Below are 16,227 nucleotides of genomic sequence, written 5' to 3' on the forward strand. Positions count from 1 at the left end.
GGGTTCTTAAACTACTCCAGTGTCTGCATCATATACTTTAAAGTTATGTAAATAATCTGTGCTCATTATTTTTATTTTCTTAATGTTCAATTGTTATCTTTCCTTTGCATCTTCTTCCGTGACTTTCTTCATTAACAGTTCCATGTGTTCCCTATTTTCTGCTAGTACTATTGTGCCATCTGCATATCTTGAATTTCTGATATTCCTTCCTCCAATTTCTACTCCTCTTTTCTCTGTATCTCAGCCTGTTTTATGCATGAGCTGTTCAGTGTATAGGTTAAACAGATAGGTTGATAAAATGCAGCCTTGCCTGACCCCCCACCAATTAGAAACAATTCAATTTCTCATTTTCTGAATACAGGTTACACATCAGGACATGTACCACCCAACCTGAGAGTCACATCTTCTGGCACTATCTTTTGTTTCATGTTGAATTGTCTCATCATTGGGTTTTCATGGTATAAGACATTCAAAGGGGATTTACTGTGCCCCCTTCCATGCAATACTGTCAAGTGTTAGCTATGGTGCCATTACTGTCGTCTCTGAGTGCTCCTCTACTAGTGTTACCTACTGCTGCTGCCCAGTGGCTGTTTGGCACATTTAGTTTGGCTCCTCTGTTAAAACCTGTCCAATGTGAGAGACCCTGCTAGCAGCACTTCTGCCATCAGCATAGCTTCTTGCCTCAAAGAACACCACAATCCCACTACTGCAAAAAGGTAGTGCCATTGGTGGGTTTCTCTGACAGTTGCATAAATGTATTGAGTTTGGATCCCAAACTGGCTCTGCATTTGGTTCTGTATTGAGTGGATTGGATAGCTAAGCAAATTTCTCACCCATCCCTAATTTTTTGCATCTTTACTTTCTGTGAGATATATACCACCATTCACCAACTTTGACATTTCTTTGTTTAAAACAAATGACTACTATGAATTCTCAGATAACCCTCTCATGTTGCTCATAATGTATTGTGACATTCGATTGGGAAGTGATAAAATGATCCAAAGATGATATAACTTGATATACAACCTGGAAGTGGATGCCTAACTAAAATCAAAAGCAGGCTTGAAAAATCAACTGCTCTGTTAACTTTCATCAGATCATCATAGCTGAAGTGAAACCATGCAAAAGCTTAGGAATCCAGAATATGAGGTGAAGAATATGAGGTTTCCAGACCCTTGTGTAAGAGGATGTTCTCATCCCTACTGAACATAAGACTCTGGCACTTTGATCTGACGGCACAGATCTGCCACAGGCCTACTAGACTCTTTTTGTATACATTCACCATGTAAATCTGACTAGACAAGTGACTTGACTGGAGCTCTCTTCTCTCCCCTTGTTCTTGGTTCCTTTCACTGCCAGAACCATCACCAACTACCACCTGTTGAACTTCAGCATGGAGACCTGATCCTGCCACCATCACTGGTTGGTCACCTGTCCACATTGGGCCCAGTGGGGTAGATGGCAACACTAGGCTGTTCAGGAGGGATCTGGACAATCCTTCTGGCTACTCTCTCCCACTTGGGCCTGGGGGAGAAGTCACAGGCATGAGTAAGAAGAACTTATAAAATGTCATTTTTTTGAAACTACAAGTCCCAGAATCCCCCAACCAGTATTGCCATTATCCATGGGAATTGTGGTTCAAATAAAGTAACTTTCTGCAAGCAAGTATGCAAAAATATTGCAGCCTGAACAGAAAGTGGAAATGAGCAAAGAGGAGGAGGGCTGGAGAAAGAATTGACAGTAGCAATCATGGCTGATGAGAGGAGCAGTGGCCTTCCAAGAACCATGGAAATGAGGTCTAGAAGATGGCAGTGTCCTACTGGGATGTAGACATTCATAAGTGCCTGATTCCAATACTAGGACTGTTCCCTCACTCGCAGCTTAAGTACATGCCTAATTACAACCTGCTTGCCATCCTTCGAAAGAGCTTTTGAAATTGCCAGCTATGCCGATCAGGGTGTGTATGTGTGCCTACTGTTTATTAGGTCTTTTGAAGTATACAGCAAGCGACCTTGGTGTTGCCTCCTGCTCAGGGCAGTTCTGCCTTATCAGAGTGAGTTATCTTGAAGCAAACAGCAAATCTTTCTTTATTATCTTATCCTATTTAACTTCTAAGAAAAAAGAAAATGCCTCTTGCAAGGACAAATAGTAAAAAAAAAAAAAAAAGCCTCTGTCCCAGATGTGTTTCCGTGAATAAAAAGGTTGAATATGTAGCCCCCTCATCTCCTTTCCCTCTTTGGCATAAGGATCTCATCTGAGGTTGGCACTGAGGATTGACCCAAGATCTTCTTAGATCTAACTATGACTCCAGGAAAAATGATAGGAGAAGATGGTACTGGTCTATTCATTGTATGGACACCTCATGTGGCGATGGAATCATCTTAGAAGTTTCTTAGGGCAAAAAGTCCCCAGCTGACTGAAGTGAATAAAATGAGTGACAGTTTGTACCACAGTGCATATCGGATTTGCAAATCCTCCCCTGGAGGTCTGGGGGTTCAAATGTTTTGAGGTCGCCATGTCATTCCAACTTTAAATCTCATCAGGCTTAAGATGGATGAAGTCTGGCAAAGATATTTGTTCCCTCTGGATATGCTGCCTAATGTTTTACTATGTATTTATTCTTATCTTTAGGAATTTCTCAAAAATAAGCTGTGAGGGGTTCTTGACAAGCTTGGAAGAGTTACTTTTTCAGATGACAGTTTGCAGAATCTTCTAGCCAACACAGCCAGTGACCAGTCTGGCTGGGGAATTATGAGTATTGTGGTCTAACACAGCCATATTTCCAAACTCTGGTTCCTTGTTGTAATGATGTATTAAAAAATGAAGGCCAAGATCCTTCTTCATCAATGCAACAGTGGAGTTCCATCCTCATAGTTATGATGATGCCACCCTCTACAATTGCAGCCTGTCAGCACCCTGACTAAAATGTTTCTGAGGCACTGGATTTTGGGGTTCTGGGAACTGAGATTTCAAATGCTCTTCCTGATCTCACAGAAATTTTAGAATAAGCAGGTGGACAGATCTACCTCAGGGTCCTGCCGCAACTACTTTTCTCAAGGCACTCTTGGAACTCGGAGACTGTTGCAGATGTCATTTCTCAGTGCCCTGATCTTCATAACTTTTGAAACATTTTGGTCTGGGCACTACCAGGGTGTAAAGGAAGGTTTGGGGAGTAACATTCAGCCATTCGCAACTATAAACATGAGTCCCCAGCACTTTCCAGAATATTTTGAGTCCAGTTTATGATCTTCTAACTGCTGAACAGGATGCCAGCCACGATTCTTTAAATAACTTTAAATAAAGTGGCAACAAATAGAATTGTTCTTACAGTGTGAATGCACCCACAAGGATAATAGGTGTGGTACTTAATGCGTTCCTTCTTGTAGTTTGAACTGCTTTAGGGAAATTCATGTGGAAAACCAGCATGTGAATAATACTAATAGTAGAGGAATAGGACTGTTGTTGTTGCTATTGTCATTTGGATCCAGCGTTTCCCCAAGTGGAACTCTACCATGGGATGTTCCATTTGGAACAAGACCTTTGACCGTTTCTTTGCATTTTTCTATGCAGTTTTCTGTTTCGTATGATTTATTCACAGCTATGTTACATATACTGTGTTTTATTATGTACTCAGCTGTATTTTTTGATGAACATATGTTTGTTAAAATGTCTCATTGGCTTGGAATATACTTGTAGAATGCTGAGCAAGACAAATGCTTAAAATTGTACTTTATTAGCAAAAACCAAAACATTTTAACATTTGCATTGTGTCCTCAAGCATCCCATTGCCTAACACGGTTGCTGTCTTTTTGTCCTCTTAAAAATAAAGGCACCCTGAGCTCTGGGACAAATTTTGTCTGTTGCTGCTCCTAGGAAACAAGAACTTTAGTAGGATCCATCTTATTCCCCTTTCTGCAGCATTTCTAGAAGGGTAGCAGCAAATGCGTTAATGGGCGTCTTCATCATGCTCAAAATGGAGAACATTTTGGAATTCCTCCTGGATAGAAGATTGAAATGTAGGACATATCCTGGAAAAGGAGGGCATCAGAACTCGTTGTTCAAAGACATCCAGGGAATCAAATAGTCTTATTGACCTCATGAGTGGAGTGCCTCCTAACATTACATAGAGTCAACACTTTTACTTTGGTTGTGTCTTTTTTTAGTTAACCACGAGAGAAAAAAAAAAGGGCAAACATGTCACAGTGCAGAAATCTAAGTGCGGTTTTACTTTACTGCTCTCATCTGCAATAAATCTGCTGTACTGCAAGAGCCTCCATTTCCAGGGCAGGGCCTCTGTTGCTTGCAGCATTTGTCTTACTTTGTTCCAGAGTTTCAGAGAGATAGCATGAAGCAGTGAAATAACAGAGATGTGAACACTATTTTCTGGGTGGGCAAGGGAGTGCATAAACATGTCTGCCTTTGTCAGAATATGCACAAAAATACATGCACTTCAGGGGGAAATACATGCACTTCAGGTTCTACATGCACTTCAGGGGGAAAATCCAGAAAAATGTAAATGAATTCCCATAGAAGAAGCACGGTGGGAAAAATGTCAAAGTTGGATACTGGATTGCATGGGACAAGAATGCTAGCAGAATACTGAGAAAGTCAAGGGAAGATTTCCAGCATCCTTGTTCTTCACATGTGAGACTCACAACATTGCAGACTAAAAAAAACAATCCATCCTACAATATCAATGCAAGAGATTGGTTAGGTGGGAAGATGCAATTGGTATTCTAGGACACCATATGGACGGAAATGCTTGTTTTGAAGTGGTAATCATGTTAACTGGCTCAAATGGTTTACCTGAAAGATGCTATCCAAAGCCTAAAATAGAAGTAGAAAATAAGCCATCCCAGATTTGGTTTAGGCCACTCACAGTAATATGGACTGTCAGAGAACAAAACATGGTATCAGATTTGCAGTCCTACAGAACAAATTCAATGTTTTCAGGGAGTTCAGACTATCTGGTTTTGCAGAAGGATAGATCCATAGTTTCAACAGGGATACCATTCTGAAGAGGTGCAAATATAAAAAGGACTTGGCACCTCCTCCATTCTTGTTTTATTTAAAATAAAAAGAGAAAAAGTCCACCAAGATAATGTTCCTTCTCCTTTCTCTGGCTAGTTGCACAGGTTCTACAATTTAATTTTATTGTTTTAGGGGGGAAATGTGGAGAAATGTACTTCTTATTGCTAAATTGGGTTCTCTCTCATTAATAAGAGAATGGGCTAATGGAAAAGAGTTTCTAAAATTATACTCGCAACTCAGGCTGCTAGACGCAGCCTGGAGAAAAAGAGTATTCCAAAGCATTAAACTTACTTTATCAAGCATTACACCTGACAAGCTCTCATAAATTTTACATAGATTTTTAACTTATTTTAATATTATGCGGGCCCGGTTTAAAATATTCTTGTGAAATAACGAAAATGAAGCAGCCGAGCCATAAATCAGATCTATCACCTGTACCACACACACACACATACACACACACCAAATATATTCACACACAACAGCATGTATAAATGTAGAAAGACAAACATCTAGACAAGACATTAGGATGGATGGATGGACAGATGGGTAGATTGAATAAGACATAATTAAACAGCCTGCTCCTGTCTGTTGATAATCCACTCTTGTTGAGTCTAAGGAGTGGACTCATAAACCACTCTCTTGACACAACAAAGATGGAAAGAATATTCTCCATTATTCATTTCCTGACCAGAAAAAAAAAGTTTTCCAATAATCAGGAGACTCTGTTGAGCAGTGTAACAGAGCAGCAAGACATGTGTGTCATTTTCTTCCAGTAAATAAACATCACAAATTTTTCTGTGATTCTGTGCAGAAATATGTATCTTTTTTCCCTGTGCAAAATACGTTTTTTGATGCAGAAAAAATGTGCTTCCTGTGCATGAAACAATAGTTTGTTTTTTGGCACAGTCAAAGAGAGGATATGTGTCATTACTTTATTTAATTATGTGATTTACATCCTGCCTATCTCCCAGCACAGGCCCCACAGTGGCTTGTTGTCTGCCTTCACGATGTTTCCGACTTATGGGGTTTTCTTGGCAAGTTTCTTCAGAGGAGCTTCCCCATTGCTATCCTCTGAAGCTGAGAGTGTGTGACTCATCTAAGGTCATCCAGTGGGTTTACTTGAACGAAACCCAGTGGGTTTACATGACCGAAACTGAGATTTGAAACCCAGTCCCCGGAGTCATAGTACAACACTCAAACTACTACGCCAGGCACAGGACTCAAGATTGCTCAGAGCAAAATAATACAAAGTATAGCTAAAATTCATGGTCTTGTGCAGAAATAAGCACACACACATTTCTGAAAGGTTAATCTGCCCCAGAACACTTTACATGTAGAGATATCCACTCAAGTTGCAATCAAGTCCTATTGGGGGGTCCCCATACACAACTGGATAGTCATTGAGTGAACCGAATATTACACTAGGTAGGCCTTTGGCCTGATCCAAGATGGCTCCTCTTATATTCTTATGTGTGTACATTTAACAAACCTACACACCTCCCTCCCCTTTGCAGCTTGTCATTAATGATCAGAGAAAACTGTACGACATGTCATTATCTCTCACTCTCTTTTTCTTAATCTTGCTACCCACGGACCTAAGATAATCAAACATTTTGCCAGCCTCCTCTAATTGCAGTCCTGTGGTTATTCAGCAGTTCAAAATATTGCAACTATCAGTGGATCTCAGATGAGGGCTGAGGCAAGGAGTGTGTTTATGGATGCATATCAAGATGTCCTCTCACAACGTGATTGCAACAGGCATTAACATGCAAAGCCTAAGCAGAAGAAAGGGGAGGGGACCTTATTTCGAGGTACAATCCCTCAGTGGGCAGTAAATTACCCATAATATCTCCCACACTAGCAATTAGCCCTGTTTGCTGACTGACTGAATTGTTTCACAGTAGTTCGGCACAGTTACCACCATACTTAAATTAGCATAGTTCCAAGGACTGAGCCCTCCTGGCTTATATATGCAGTATGTCTGCAATACAGTGCAAACTGGCCCCAGCATGTTCTCACGCTCTTCTTTTTCCTAAGGCTTACTCTTTGGGACATGGTCAGATCAAAGGAATGCCCTTTTAACCCTTATACTGAGTTAGTTTTGAAGTATTTTCTGAATTAAGTTGCACTTGAAGGTGAGGGTTAAGGTTAATAATTTAGGTTTGTTGTTGTTGTGTGCGTTTCCAAGTTGTTTCCAACTCATGGCGACCCTAAGGTAACCTTATCATGGGGTTTTCTTGGCAAGGTTTGTTCAGAGAAGGTTTGTCATGGCCTTCCCCTGAAGCTGAGAGAGTGTCACGTGTTTAAGGTCATCCAAGCTGGGAATCAAATTCTGGTCTCCAGAGTCATTGTCAACATTCAAACCACTATGCGGTGTTGGCTGTCATAATAATTTAGGTAGGGGCTTTAAAAGGTTTCATGGCACATTCATTTCTTAGCTCCAAAGGGAATTCCAATAGCCCCCCCCCCCCCCAAAAAAAAAGTCCCTACAGTACTTTTCTTCTGCTTTTGGGAATCATGGTTTGGGCAAAAAGGGGGTTGTTTTGAGTGAAAATGGCTGCCCTTTCAGGTTCACCTAAAACTAGGTCCACAGGAGCCAGAATATTCTGGGAGCAGTTTGGAATGTTCTGGCTCTGACGGTGATCCAATGTTCTCCCGTTACCTTTGGCTCTCTGTTGTGATGCCCAGTGGCTGTTCACACAAATGTCCCACTATGTCACCCTGGACCACTGTTGCTGCAGGTTGCTTCACCCTGAGGTCAGAATGAGGTGCCCAGCACTGGCCACTTTGTTCTGACTTCAGAGTAGGAAACTTGCGCCAGTGGCAGTGGCATTGGACGGCACAATGGGACACGTTGTAAACAGCCACTCCCTCATTGCAGTGGAGGCTCTGGATCTTCCAAGAAGATGCAGAGCAACAGGTGATTTATTTTTAAGTGGGGTATATGGCAGGTTTGGTATTGGACTGGCCAGATATCTTCCAGACAGTTAGCACCAGAACTGGGGAATGGGCCTGCATCGTCCAGACTGCTCACTAGGAATACAGGGGGAGTATTTTTTCATTGGGCCCATGTGGACAACCCCTAAGTCTTTATTTAATACAGAAGACTAGCAGTATTAGTGGTAAATGGATGCAACAGGTGATCTGCAGAAGACAAAAGCATCACACACAGCACTTGGCTGATGTGTTTCAGGATCCCTTCACAGCAGTAGGTGGTAGCACTGAGACCCTAAATAATAAGTTTTTTCCAGATTACCCCATGCCAACATTGGCTAGATAATGAGTCCCCTGAGCAAGGGTTCATCTCCCCCAATGCAGTACAACTTAGAAGATGAATCCCAGGGTTACACTTTGTAGGCCAGAACCAAACAAAGGACACTAAAGTGGAAAGTGAATGCTGGCACCAGAATGACTGAGAGAGAAGGAGAAAGCTAACTAACTACAAAGGACCTCTGGAGAGTCTTTGCAAGTTTCAGCAACTAATCAACAAATTCTTGCAAATGATAGCAAGGTGTTATAAGACTAACTCACCTGGAGATTTGCACATAGCCTTCTCTTCTTGCCCAAAGAGAGCCAACATAGTGTAGTGTTTTGAGCACTGGACTATGACTCTGGAGACCAGGGTTCAATTCCCCATTCAAGCATAAAAACCCACAGGGTGACCCTGTGCAAATTCCATAGCCTCAGAGGATGGCAATAGCAAAGCTCCTCTGATGAAATGTGCCAAGAAAACCCTGTGATAGGTTCACCTTAGGGTTGCCCTAAATAAAAAATGATTTGAGAGCACACAACAAGAAGGTAGAATGACCCCACCAAAACTGGAGACTCTTAACCAGGCCTTGAAATCTAGCAACTCTGTTGTTGTTGTGTACCTTCAAGTCATTTCAGACTTATGGTGACCATAAGGTAAATCTATCATGGGGTTTTATTGGCAAGTTTCTTCAGAGGGGGGTTGCCATTGCTTTCCTCTGATGCTGAGAGCATGTTGCCTAAGCTCCCCCTGCCCCACTATGTTCATATAGCTAGAAGCACAGCATTATCATCCTTGAATGATATGCATCCAGCTAAAGGAACATAGCTAAATGCTTCTCCCTACACACTCTGTTCTCCACTGGCCACTAAAAGGCCATGTTAGGGTGATGCACCAGGTAAAAGGTGGGATATTATGGTGGAGGGTGGGAGTTTTTCTTGCTCTGGGACTTGTTAACTATTAAATATACAGAGGATTTGTCTTGTATTCAGCCCAACCATCCTACTGTTGAGGCTCTTGTGATCATTGAGGATGTGGGAGCCATAGGAAATGAAACCTTGCCTCTGCCCCATCTTCCACTGCAATACTTTGAGTTTTGTCCTGGTCATACATGGGCTAATCAATTTTGTTTCATGTTTTTCTCTTTACTGTTTTAAAGCCCTATCTGCATCTCCCCCCATAGAATCGGGGGGGGGGGGGGGTTCATTCCACTTTATTTCTTAATCAGATACTATTTAATTGGAGAATATGTGCTATTTATCCAGGAAATATGAATTTCCAAACACATTTTCTCTGTGCTGATTGCAGATAATACGAGGAAGCGCACCCTCTGATTCATTAGCCTAGTAAAAGAGATGTTCAGAATTATTTGGTATAATTCACAGCACTTAAGAAAGCATATATTTTCATAATACTCTAAATCCATTGCTTATGGCAGTAACTCAAGCATATTATGACTAGCTTGCCATAGCAATGTCATCTTAAAATTGTGGGGCTGCCATTTTTTTATTGTAACTGGCCAAGGCGCCCACTGATTTAGTACATTAGTTTCAGCAAATGATTACCATGAGAGAATATGGATGCTTGCGCCTGTTTTCAGAGAATTAAAATGGCAGCTGCTGAAGTAGCTGGTCAGATTAGCTGCTTAGGCGAAACAGGGGCTGAAAGCAGGAGACAAAGGAGATTCAGGTGTTTGAAAAGTAGAGATGAATTTCTTCCAAGGGCTGGTTCATGCAATACATTGAGTCCAGTGCCTTATTTTGATGGTCCTGAATTCATGTGCTGGCTCTCATTATACAGAAGTTAAGTTTGGAAACCTTGCCCAACCTGGAGTCCAAATTCTACTTTGGAATGAAGAGAAGACACATGGGTAGTTATCTATCCAGAAGTCAAGAAGCTAGGAAATAAGTCAGTGGCAAAGAAAACCAAGACAGAAAAATGGATATGCGAAACAATAGTCTGGATCTGGTTCCAAGTATTCAGAAAGCAGAGCAGAGTCTCCCAACTGACTTGGGTGTCTTTGTCAAGAGTGATGCCAGTAAGCCAATTCCTCAAACAAAATCTACCTGTGGCTAGCTTTTTTAAAGTCTGGACTAAACACTGGAACAGATTCGCCATCCCAACGACATGAAAAGTCACCAACTACCACTGAACTTGCTGGCTGTGTGAATTAGTCAGCATTGGGTGTATTTTTTGTACAGTGGGTACTGGGCCCACCCTATAGAAAAATCCTGGAATTTACTTCTAAGAAAGCCATCTTTTAGGTGTTTTGTCATTTGTCATTTGGCAAATGGCATTTAGGCACTGTGTAAAATTATGGAAAATGTGAGAAAGATGAAGAAGAAGATGAAAACATCTCTGCATAATTCTGCATCAAAAAGATCACAGGGCAGCTTACAAATAACATTATTGTCGTGAATTCAGACTGGAGCTGTATTGGCATCTTGTTTTTGGTCTGGAGCGGAGACTCATAAGGGGGAAAAATAGTGAAATAGCATGTCAATTTAGGAAAATCTCAGGAACAGCAAAATTCTTTTCCAACCCTATTTCCCTATAGATTATATGGAGTTGTCAGATCTCAGGGACTGGTCTCCAGTGTTCATGGGTTATCGCCAGGTAGACGATTAGGGTACAAATTCTCCAGTTTTGGTGGTTTCAACTTCAGGCAAGAGGACAGGGATGTGTGCAAATCTCTAGCTGAGTTACAAGAGCAGTAGCTTGCTGCAATTTTCAAAGCTTAATTGATTTGTTGTTGCAAATTGCAAAGATTCTTGGAAGAGGAGGTGTCTCTGTATTTATTTAGCTTCCTCCTTTCCTCCCAGTTCTTGTGGTGCCAGAACTCACACTCTGCTCTACTCTTCATCCATCTTCTCTAGAAACAAGCAGTCTTGCTAAAAATATCCCTTATCCATTCTGTCTTCCTTATAAAGTGGGAAGGAATAATGCCTTTGTTTTACCTTTATCTGGCAATAACCCCCTTTAGTTAATATTTCTTAATTTCCAAACAGGAAAATATGCTCTCTCACTCTTGCTGTCTTTGTTTGACTAAAAACAATTTGTGTGATAATGACGTCACACAATTTCATCTGAAAATCTTTGCGCAATTGTGCAATAGTGATGGGAGCATCTGGCTAGGCTCCCATCACCTTTCCCTGTGTGAAATTCTCTCAAGCCCCCATGTCCTTCACTGCTTTGATTTCAGGCTTGATCTGGTCAAGGATCCATTTGTTTGTCTTTTTGGCTAGTGTTTAATGCATGGGGCTTAATGACATAACCAGGGGTCATCCCTGGGGCCTTGTCTGCATGGGCCAAAAGGTCAATTTTTCTCCCATTCTGGTGGTGTCATGTTTGAAGGATGCACATCCCAAATGCCAATTCTGGAATGATCAGTCCAGACAACATCCAGCATACCCAGCACTAGAATTAGGGTATAAAATGAACTTTACAATACTTTCTACCCTGGATCTTCTCAGAAGACCCAAGGACATTCATTTCTACAAAGTGATCTTGCTCTGAGATCACAATGAGGAGGAAGTAACCTGCAAAGGTGGCAGATACAGCAGATTGGTCAGTAGACTAGGATGTCAGTGTGGACACCAGACCTGGCATGGAAATGGAGGTCTGGGTAACATGGTGAGATCAGGGCAGCCCCGAGGTCAAGATAGTCTGGACTGCCTCTGCAGTATCCCTGCCAGTGAGGCCAAGGTTTAGGTTTTAGCTTTTGGCCTGGAATCCTCATGGCTTGAGACAATCCTGAACTAGCAACTCTATAACCATCAGAGGTAGGAAATTTAAAATTGGCCTCTAAGAAGTTGTTGCCCATGAAACTATAAAAATCAAAGGCTAATAAAAGCAAGCTAAAAAGCTATGAATTAAAACAAATCTTCTATCCATAATTAAACATACCAATTGTGCTGATTGCTTAAGAGCAGCCTCTGGATTGTGAGCCTTTTGACTTGAGGGGGAATTAGTGATTTCAAGAAACAAAGCCATAAGTATAGTTCAGCTCTATCTGGAAATTAATTTTGAAGACAGAGGGTATGGTTTGGGATGAATCGTGATGTTTCCTTATATATATCTCCATTAACTTGTCACTAATTTACTTTTGATTATGGGTTGGTCTATGTATCATGTTTTAAGATGTCTTAGCACCAACCTAGAAAATATTTCACTGGTTTTAAGGAGGGCTGGGTCCAAAGTTGGATCTTTAAACCTGAGTTTCGAGGTGCTTGGGAAGTGAAAGCAGAGAGAAAATAATTGGCACTGTCCACTATTTTAGCTATGGCTGAATAACTTTGTGAGATATTTAGCCTTCTCTGTTAGAGAGCTCTGGTGCCTCAACAAAATTCAAATCCCAGGATCCCATGGAATGGAGCCATGACAGTTAAAGTGGTGTCAAATACAATGCTGCAGCAGCCATAGTGTATGTCAAGCAGGTGTATACCTATGGGGTAGGGATGGAAAATAAGGACATTTTCCCCACAATAAGAATTCTGCCTGTCAAAGGAAATGTTCATTCAGTCTCCATTTCTAGTGTTGCAGTAACTTAAAATGTCAGTCAAGTAGTTAGGAATACAGTTTAGGCATCCAAAGGAAAAAGACAGGCAAAATTCCTAATGGAATGAAAACTCCAGAAAATAGAGACTGGGACACAAAAGAGGGATAGATTCAAACTGTAGGAAAAGAGATTCCACCGAACCCTAGGAAGAACTTCTTGACAATAAGAGATGTTTGACAGTGGAACATTCCCTCAAAGAGTGGCAGAGTCCCCTTCTTTGGAGGTTTTAAAACAGAGGCTGGATGGCCATCTGTTGGAAGTGCTATGATTGTGTATTTCTGCATGGTAGTGAGTTGGACTGGATGGCTCTTGAGGTTTCTACCAACTCTATGATTCTATGATCTATGACTAGGCAGGGAGTCTACAGAAGCCTCTCCAAGGGAGCATAGGAGTCAAATGTTCACAGTCATCATCATCATCATCATCATCATCATCATCATCATCATCATCCTTCTCCTCAATGGAGATTATTGCACAGTGAAATCCCACTAGGACAGACGTGGGACCTAAAACTCAAAGATGGATCCTATCACATTGGTCCATGGCCAGGCAATAGGCAGCCGTATGCAACCCAGGCTTCTCTAGGCTTCTCCAGCAGCTTTAATAATCTCCTCCATCTTTTCAAGGCAGCACTCTTGCCTTGAGATTCTTTCTTTCATCCTTAGGGTTGGAGGTAGAAGAGCAAGCCCTAATGCCTGGAAACAGTAAGGAATGCAAAAGTAAAATTTCTTGAATTGGGAAATTGGAAAGTGGAAAGGGGGTAGGGAAGGAAAATAGTATAAGACATCTTGCAAATAAGACAATGGCATCCCTACCATTGTCACCTGGTGCGGTAACTCATGGTGTTACCCCCACATTGATCTCATCCACATAGAATCCTTAGCAATGCTTTTTTGCACTAATATTACTCATAAATCGTAATTCCCATATACCATGGAGTTTAATGCTAATAGTTGTGACATAAACAACTAGCAAAATAAAAATTATACCTTCAAATTACAATATCATATGAACAACTTAAATATATTTACATATGCATAGTGAAGATTTGGTTAACATGTGATATTTTTAAAGAAAATTTTAATAGAATGTTAAAATTAAAAAAGTTTTGAAATTTCAATTTCCCCTTTCTCCTCCCACTGAGCTTCACCCCACTTCCACCATCTTTGAAAGTATTTTAAAGGGAAGCAGATGAATGCTACAGCCCATTTCTGCCAAAATGTACCATATATATTCGACTATAAGTCGACCTCATATAAGTTGAGGGCACGTTTGGAGGCCAAAAGTATGGATTTTGCTATGACTCATGGATAAGACAAGGATAAATTTTAGGAGCATATAACAAAGGATCTAAAGGATGAAGCAAAGCAAAACAATGTAAAAAAACTTACAAAATTCCAGCAGACATAACTCTTTGTGCTTATTCTTAAAACTGGATGGATGAGAGAGTAGAGGCGGCCAGTGTGTCCAGAACAGATTATACTCTTGCTTTTCACCAGGGGATGGTTCGTTCTTTTAAATTAGTTCGTTCTTTTAAATTAGAGTTCAGTACTTATATTGGCCCATGAATAAGTCAACTCAGTTTTTATAGGTCAATTTTTTCACCCAAATTTCTAGACTTATACATGAGTATATACAGTAGGTCTTTGAGGAGCAGTGTTGTCACCTCCCCTTAGTTTGTCACCTGGTGCAGTCCGCACCCCCGCACCCGCATAGTAATGCCACTGAGAACGATCCTGACAAGGTGAAGCAACTAAAACCCAAACAAAGTTAGCTTTACATTCCTTCAAAGTTAGATGCTCACAATTTTTTAAAAAATGAACCACTACCACAGCCACCATGGCATATGCTTTAATTGTCTCTGATCTAAAAAATAATCCCAGGAGGCTGTGGAAAGAGTGCAGATGACAGAAAGCTAATTTGCTCCAACAGTGACACCTCCCATGTAGTTGGGAGGTCGATTAGAAAGAGCGCTTGCTCCATTATTTGCATATTAATAGCACGTGCTAAAAGACTTGGGGATTTACTTGCCTTGCCATCCAAAAGGATGAAAGCATCTCCATATATATATATATATGTATGTATAAAATGCCTTTCCTGCAGCTATGATGGGTCATAAACTATCGGGGAATCTGCTACGAATACTGAATTCACAGGGTGGTTTTAAATTGCAGATGGCATCTGTGGTTTGGAAGAGAAAGGGGAGAAGTAGCCTGCACACACAATGCCTGTGTGGATATTACACACTCTCTCTCTCCTTTTCCTCTTTGGTTGTTAAAAGCTAAATAAACCCACTTTGGGGAACGTCCTGTCTTGTGTAAGTTGAAATCAAGTACTTGGCTCAGACTTGGCAAACGAAATTAGGGGGGGGGGGGGGGGAAAGGCAGCTAAGGAAATCCAGACACAGTGACAAAAAGCAAACAAGAACAGATTCGTCTCCCTGATTCCCCCTTACCCCTCTCTTGTCCTGAAAAAAAAAAAGCCTCTGATTAAACATCTACAAAATTCCAGGCCCTGATGTTAGCCAGACCTGCAAGGCCAAAGTTTCTCTTTGCACATAAAACAAAAAATAAATTAAAAACAGCCACAGGCTGGGATTTACTTAACAATCCTCTCCTTATGACCATGGCTTCCCCATGCGGCCCTCTTGGTTTTTTAACTGTGTCATAAAATACCCTCCTGCATTTCAGGACCTTTTAGGGGGACAAGGGTTCTAGAGTGGCAAATGGGAAAGGGGGAATTTGCTTGTTAGGAAAGAAGCAAAGCGGAGGGGGGGAATCTTGTTAAAGGAGTCTCTAATGCACTTAAAAGAATCGAAGGCAAATTTACAGGACCAGCTGCCCTCTGGCAAGGGAAGGAGAAAACACAAGCAGACTTCCCATTAGCTGGAATGGGTCAGGGGCTTAGGGCAGCTCCCTGGCTCACCTGCCACCAGCCCAACTGGTGTTGCTGGTTGGAAGAGCTTACTGTAAATTGGAGGAATGCTCATTCATAGCTTGGACAGTTGCTTTTTCTAAAAGAAAGGTGTTAACAGTTACAGTCCCAAGGCCTCAAAGAGTTAGCTGGCATTAATGGCTTGAATCTGTTTGGTGTTTTACATATGTTTCCTTCTGCATGCATAAAATCATAGAGGTTATGTGCACTGTGAAAATAATCCAGGCTGAATCTGGGTTGAATCTCCATTGTTCACATGCATCCTGAATACACTCGATTATGTTGGGGGGGAGGGAGTTGCCAAACCCCCCCACTTAATCTGGGATAATCGATATCAGGTTTCCTTGTGAGTTTTTAAAAAAGATCTGCATCATCTGTAGTGTGAATAACTGATCCGAATAGACCCAGGATAAAACTCTGCATGCCTTGAACATGTTCCAAAAGCTTTTGC

This window comes from Sceloporus undulatus, chromosome 1 (genome assembly GCF_019175285.1).
Source record: "Sceloporus undulatus isolate JIND9_A2432 ecotype Alabama chromosome 1, SceUnd_v1.1, whole genome shotgun sequence".
In the NCBI taxonomy this organism is placed as follows: Eukaryota; Metazoa; Chordata; class Lepidosauria; order Squamata; family Phrynosomatidae; genus Sceloporus; species Sceloporus undulatus.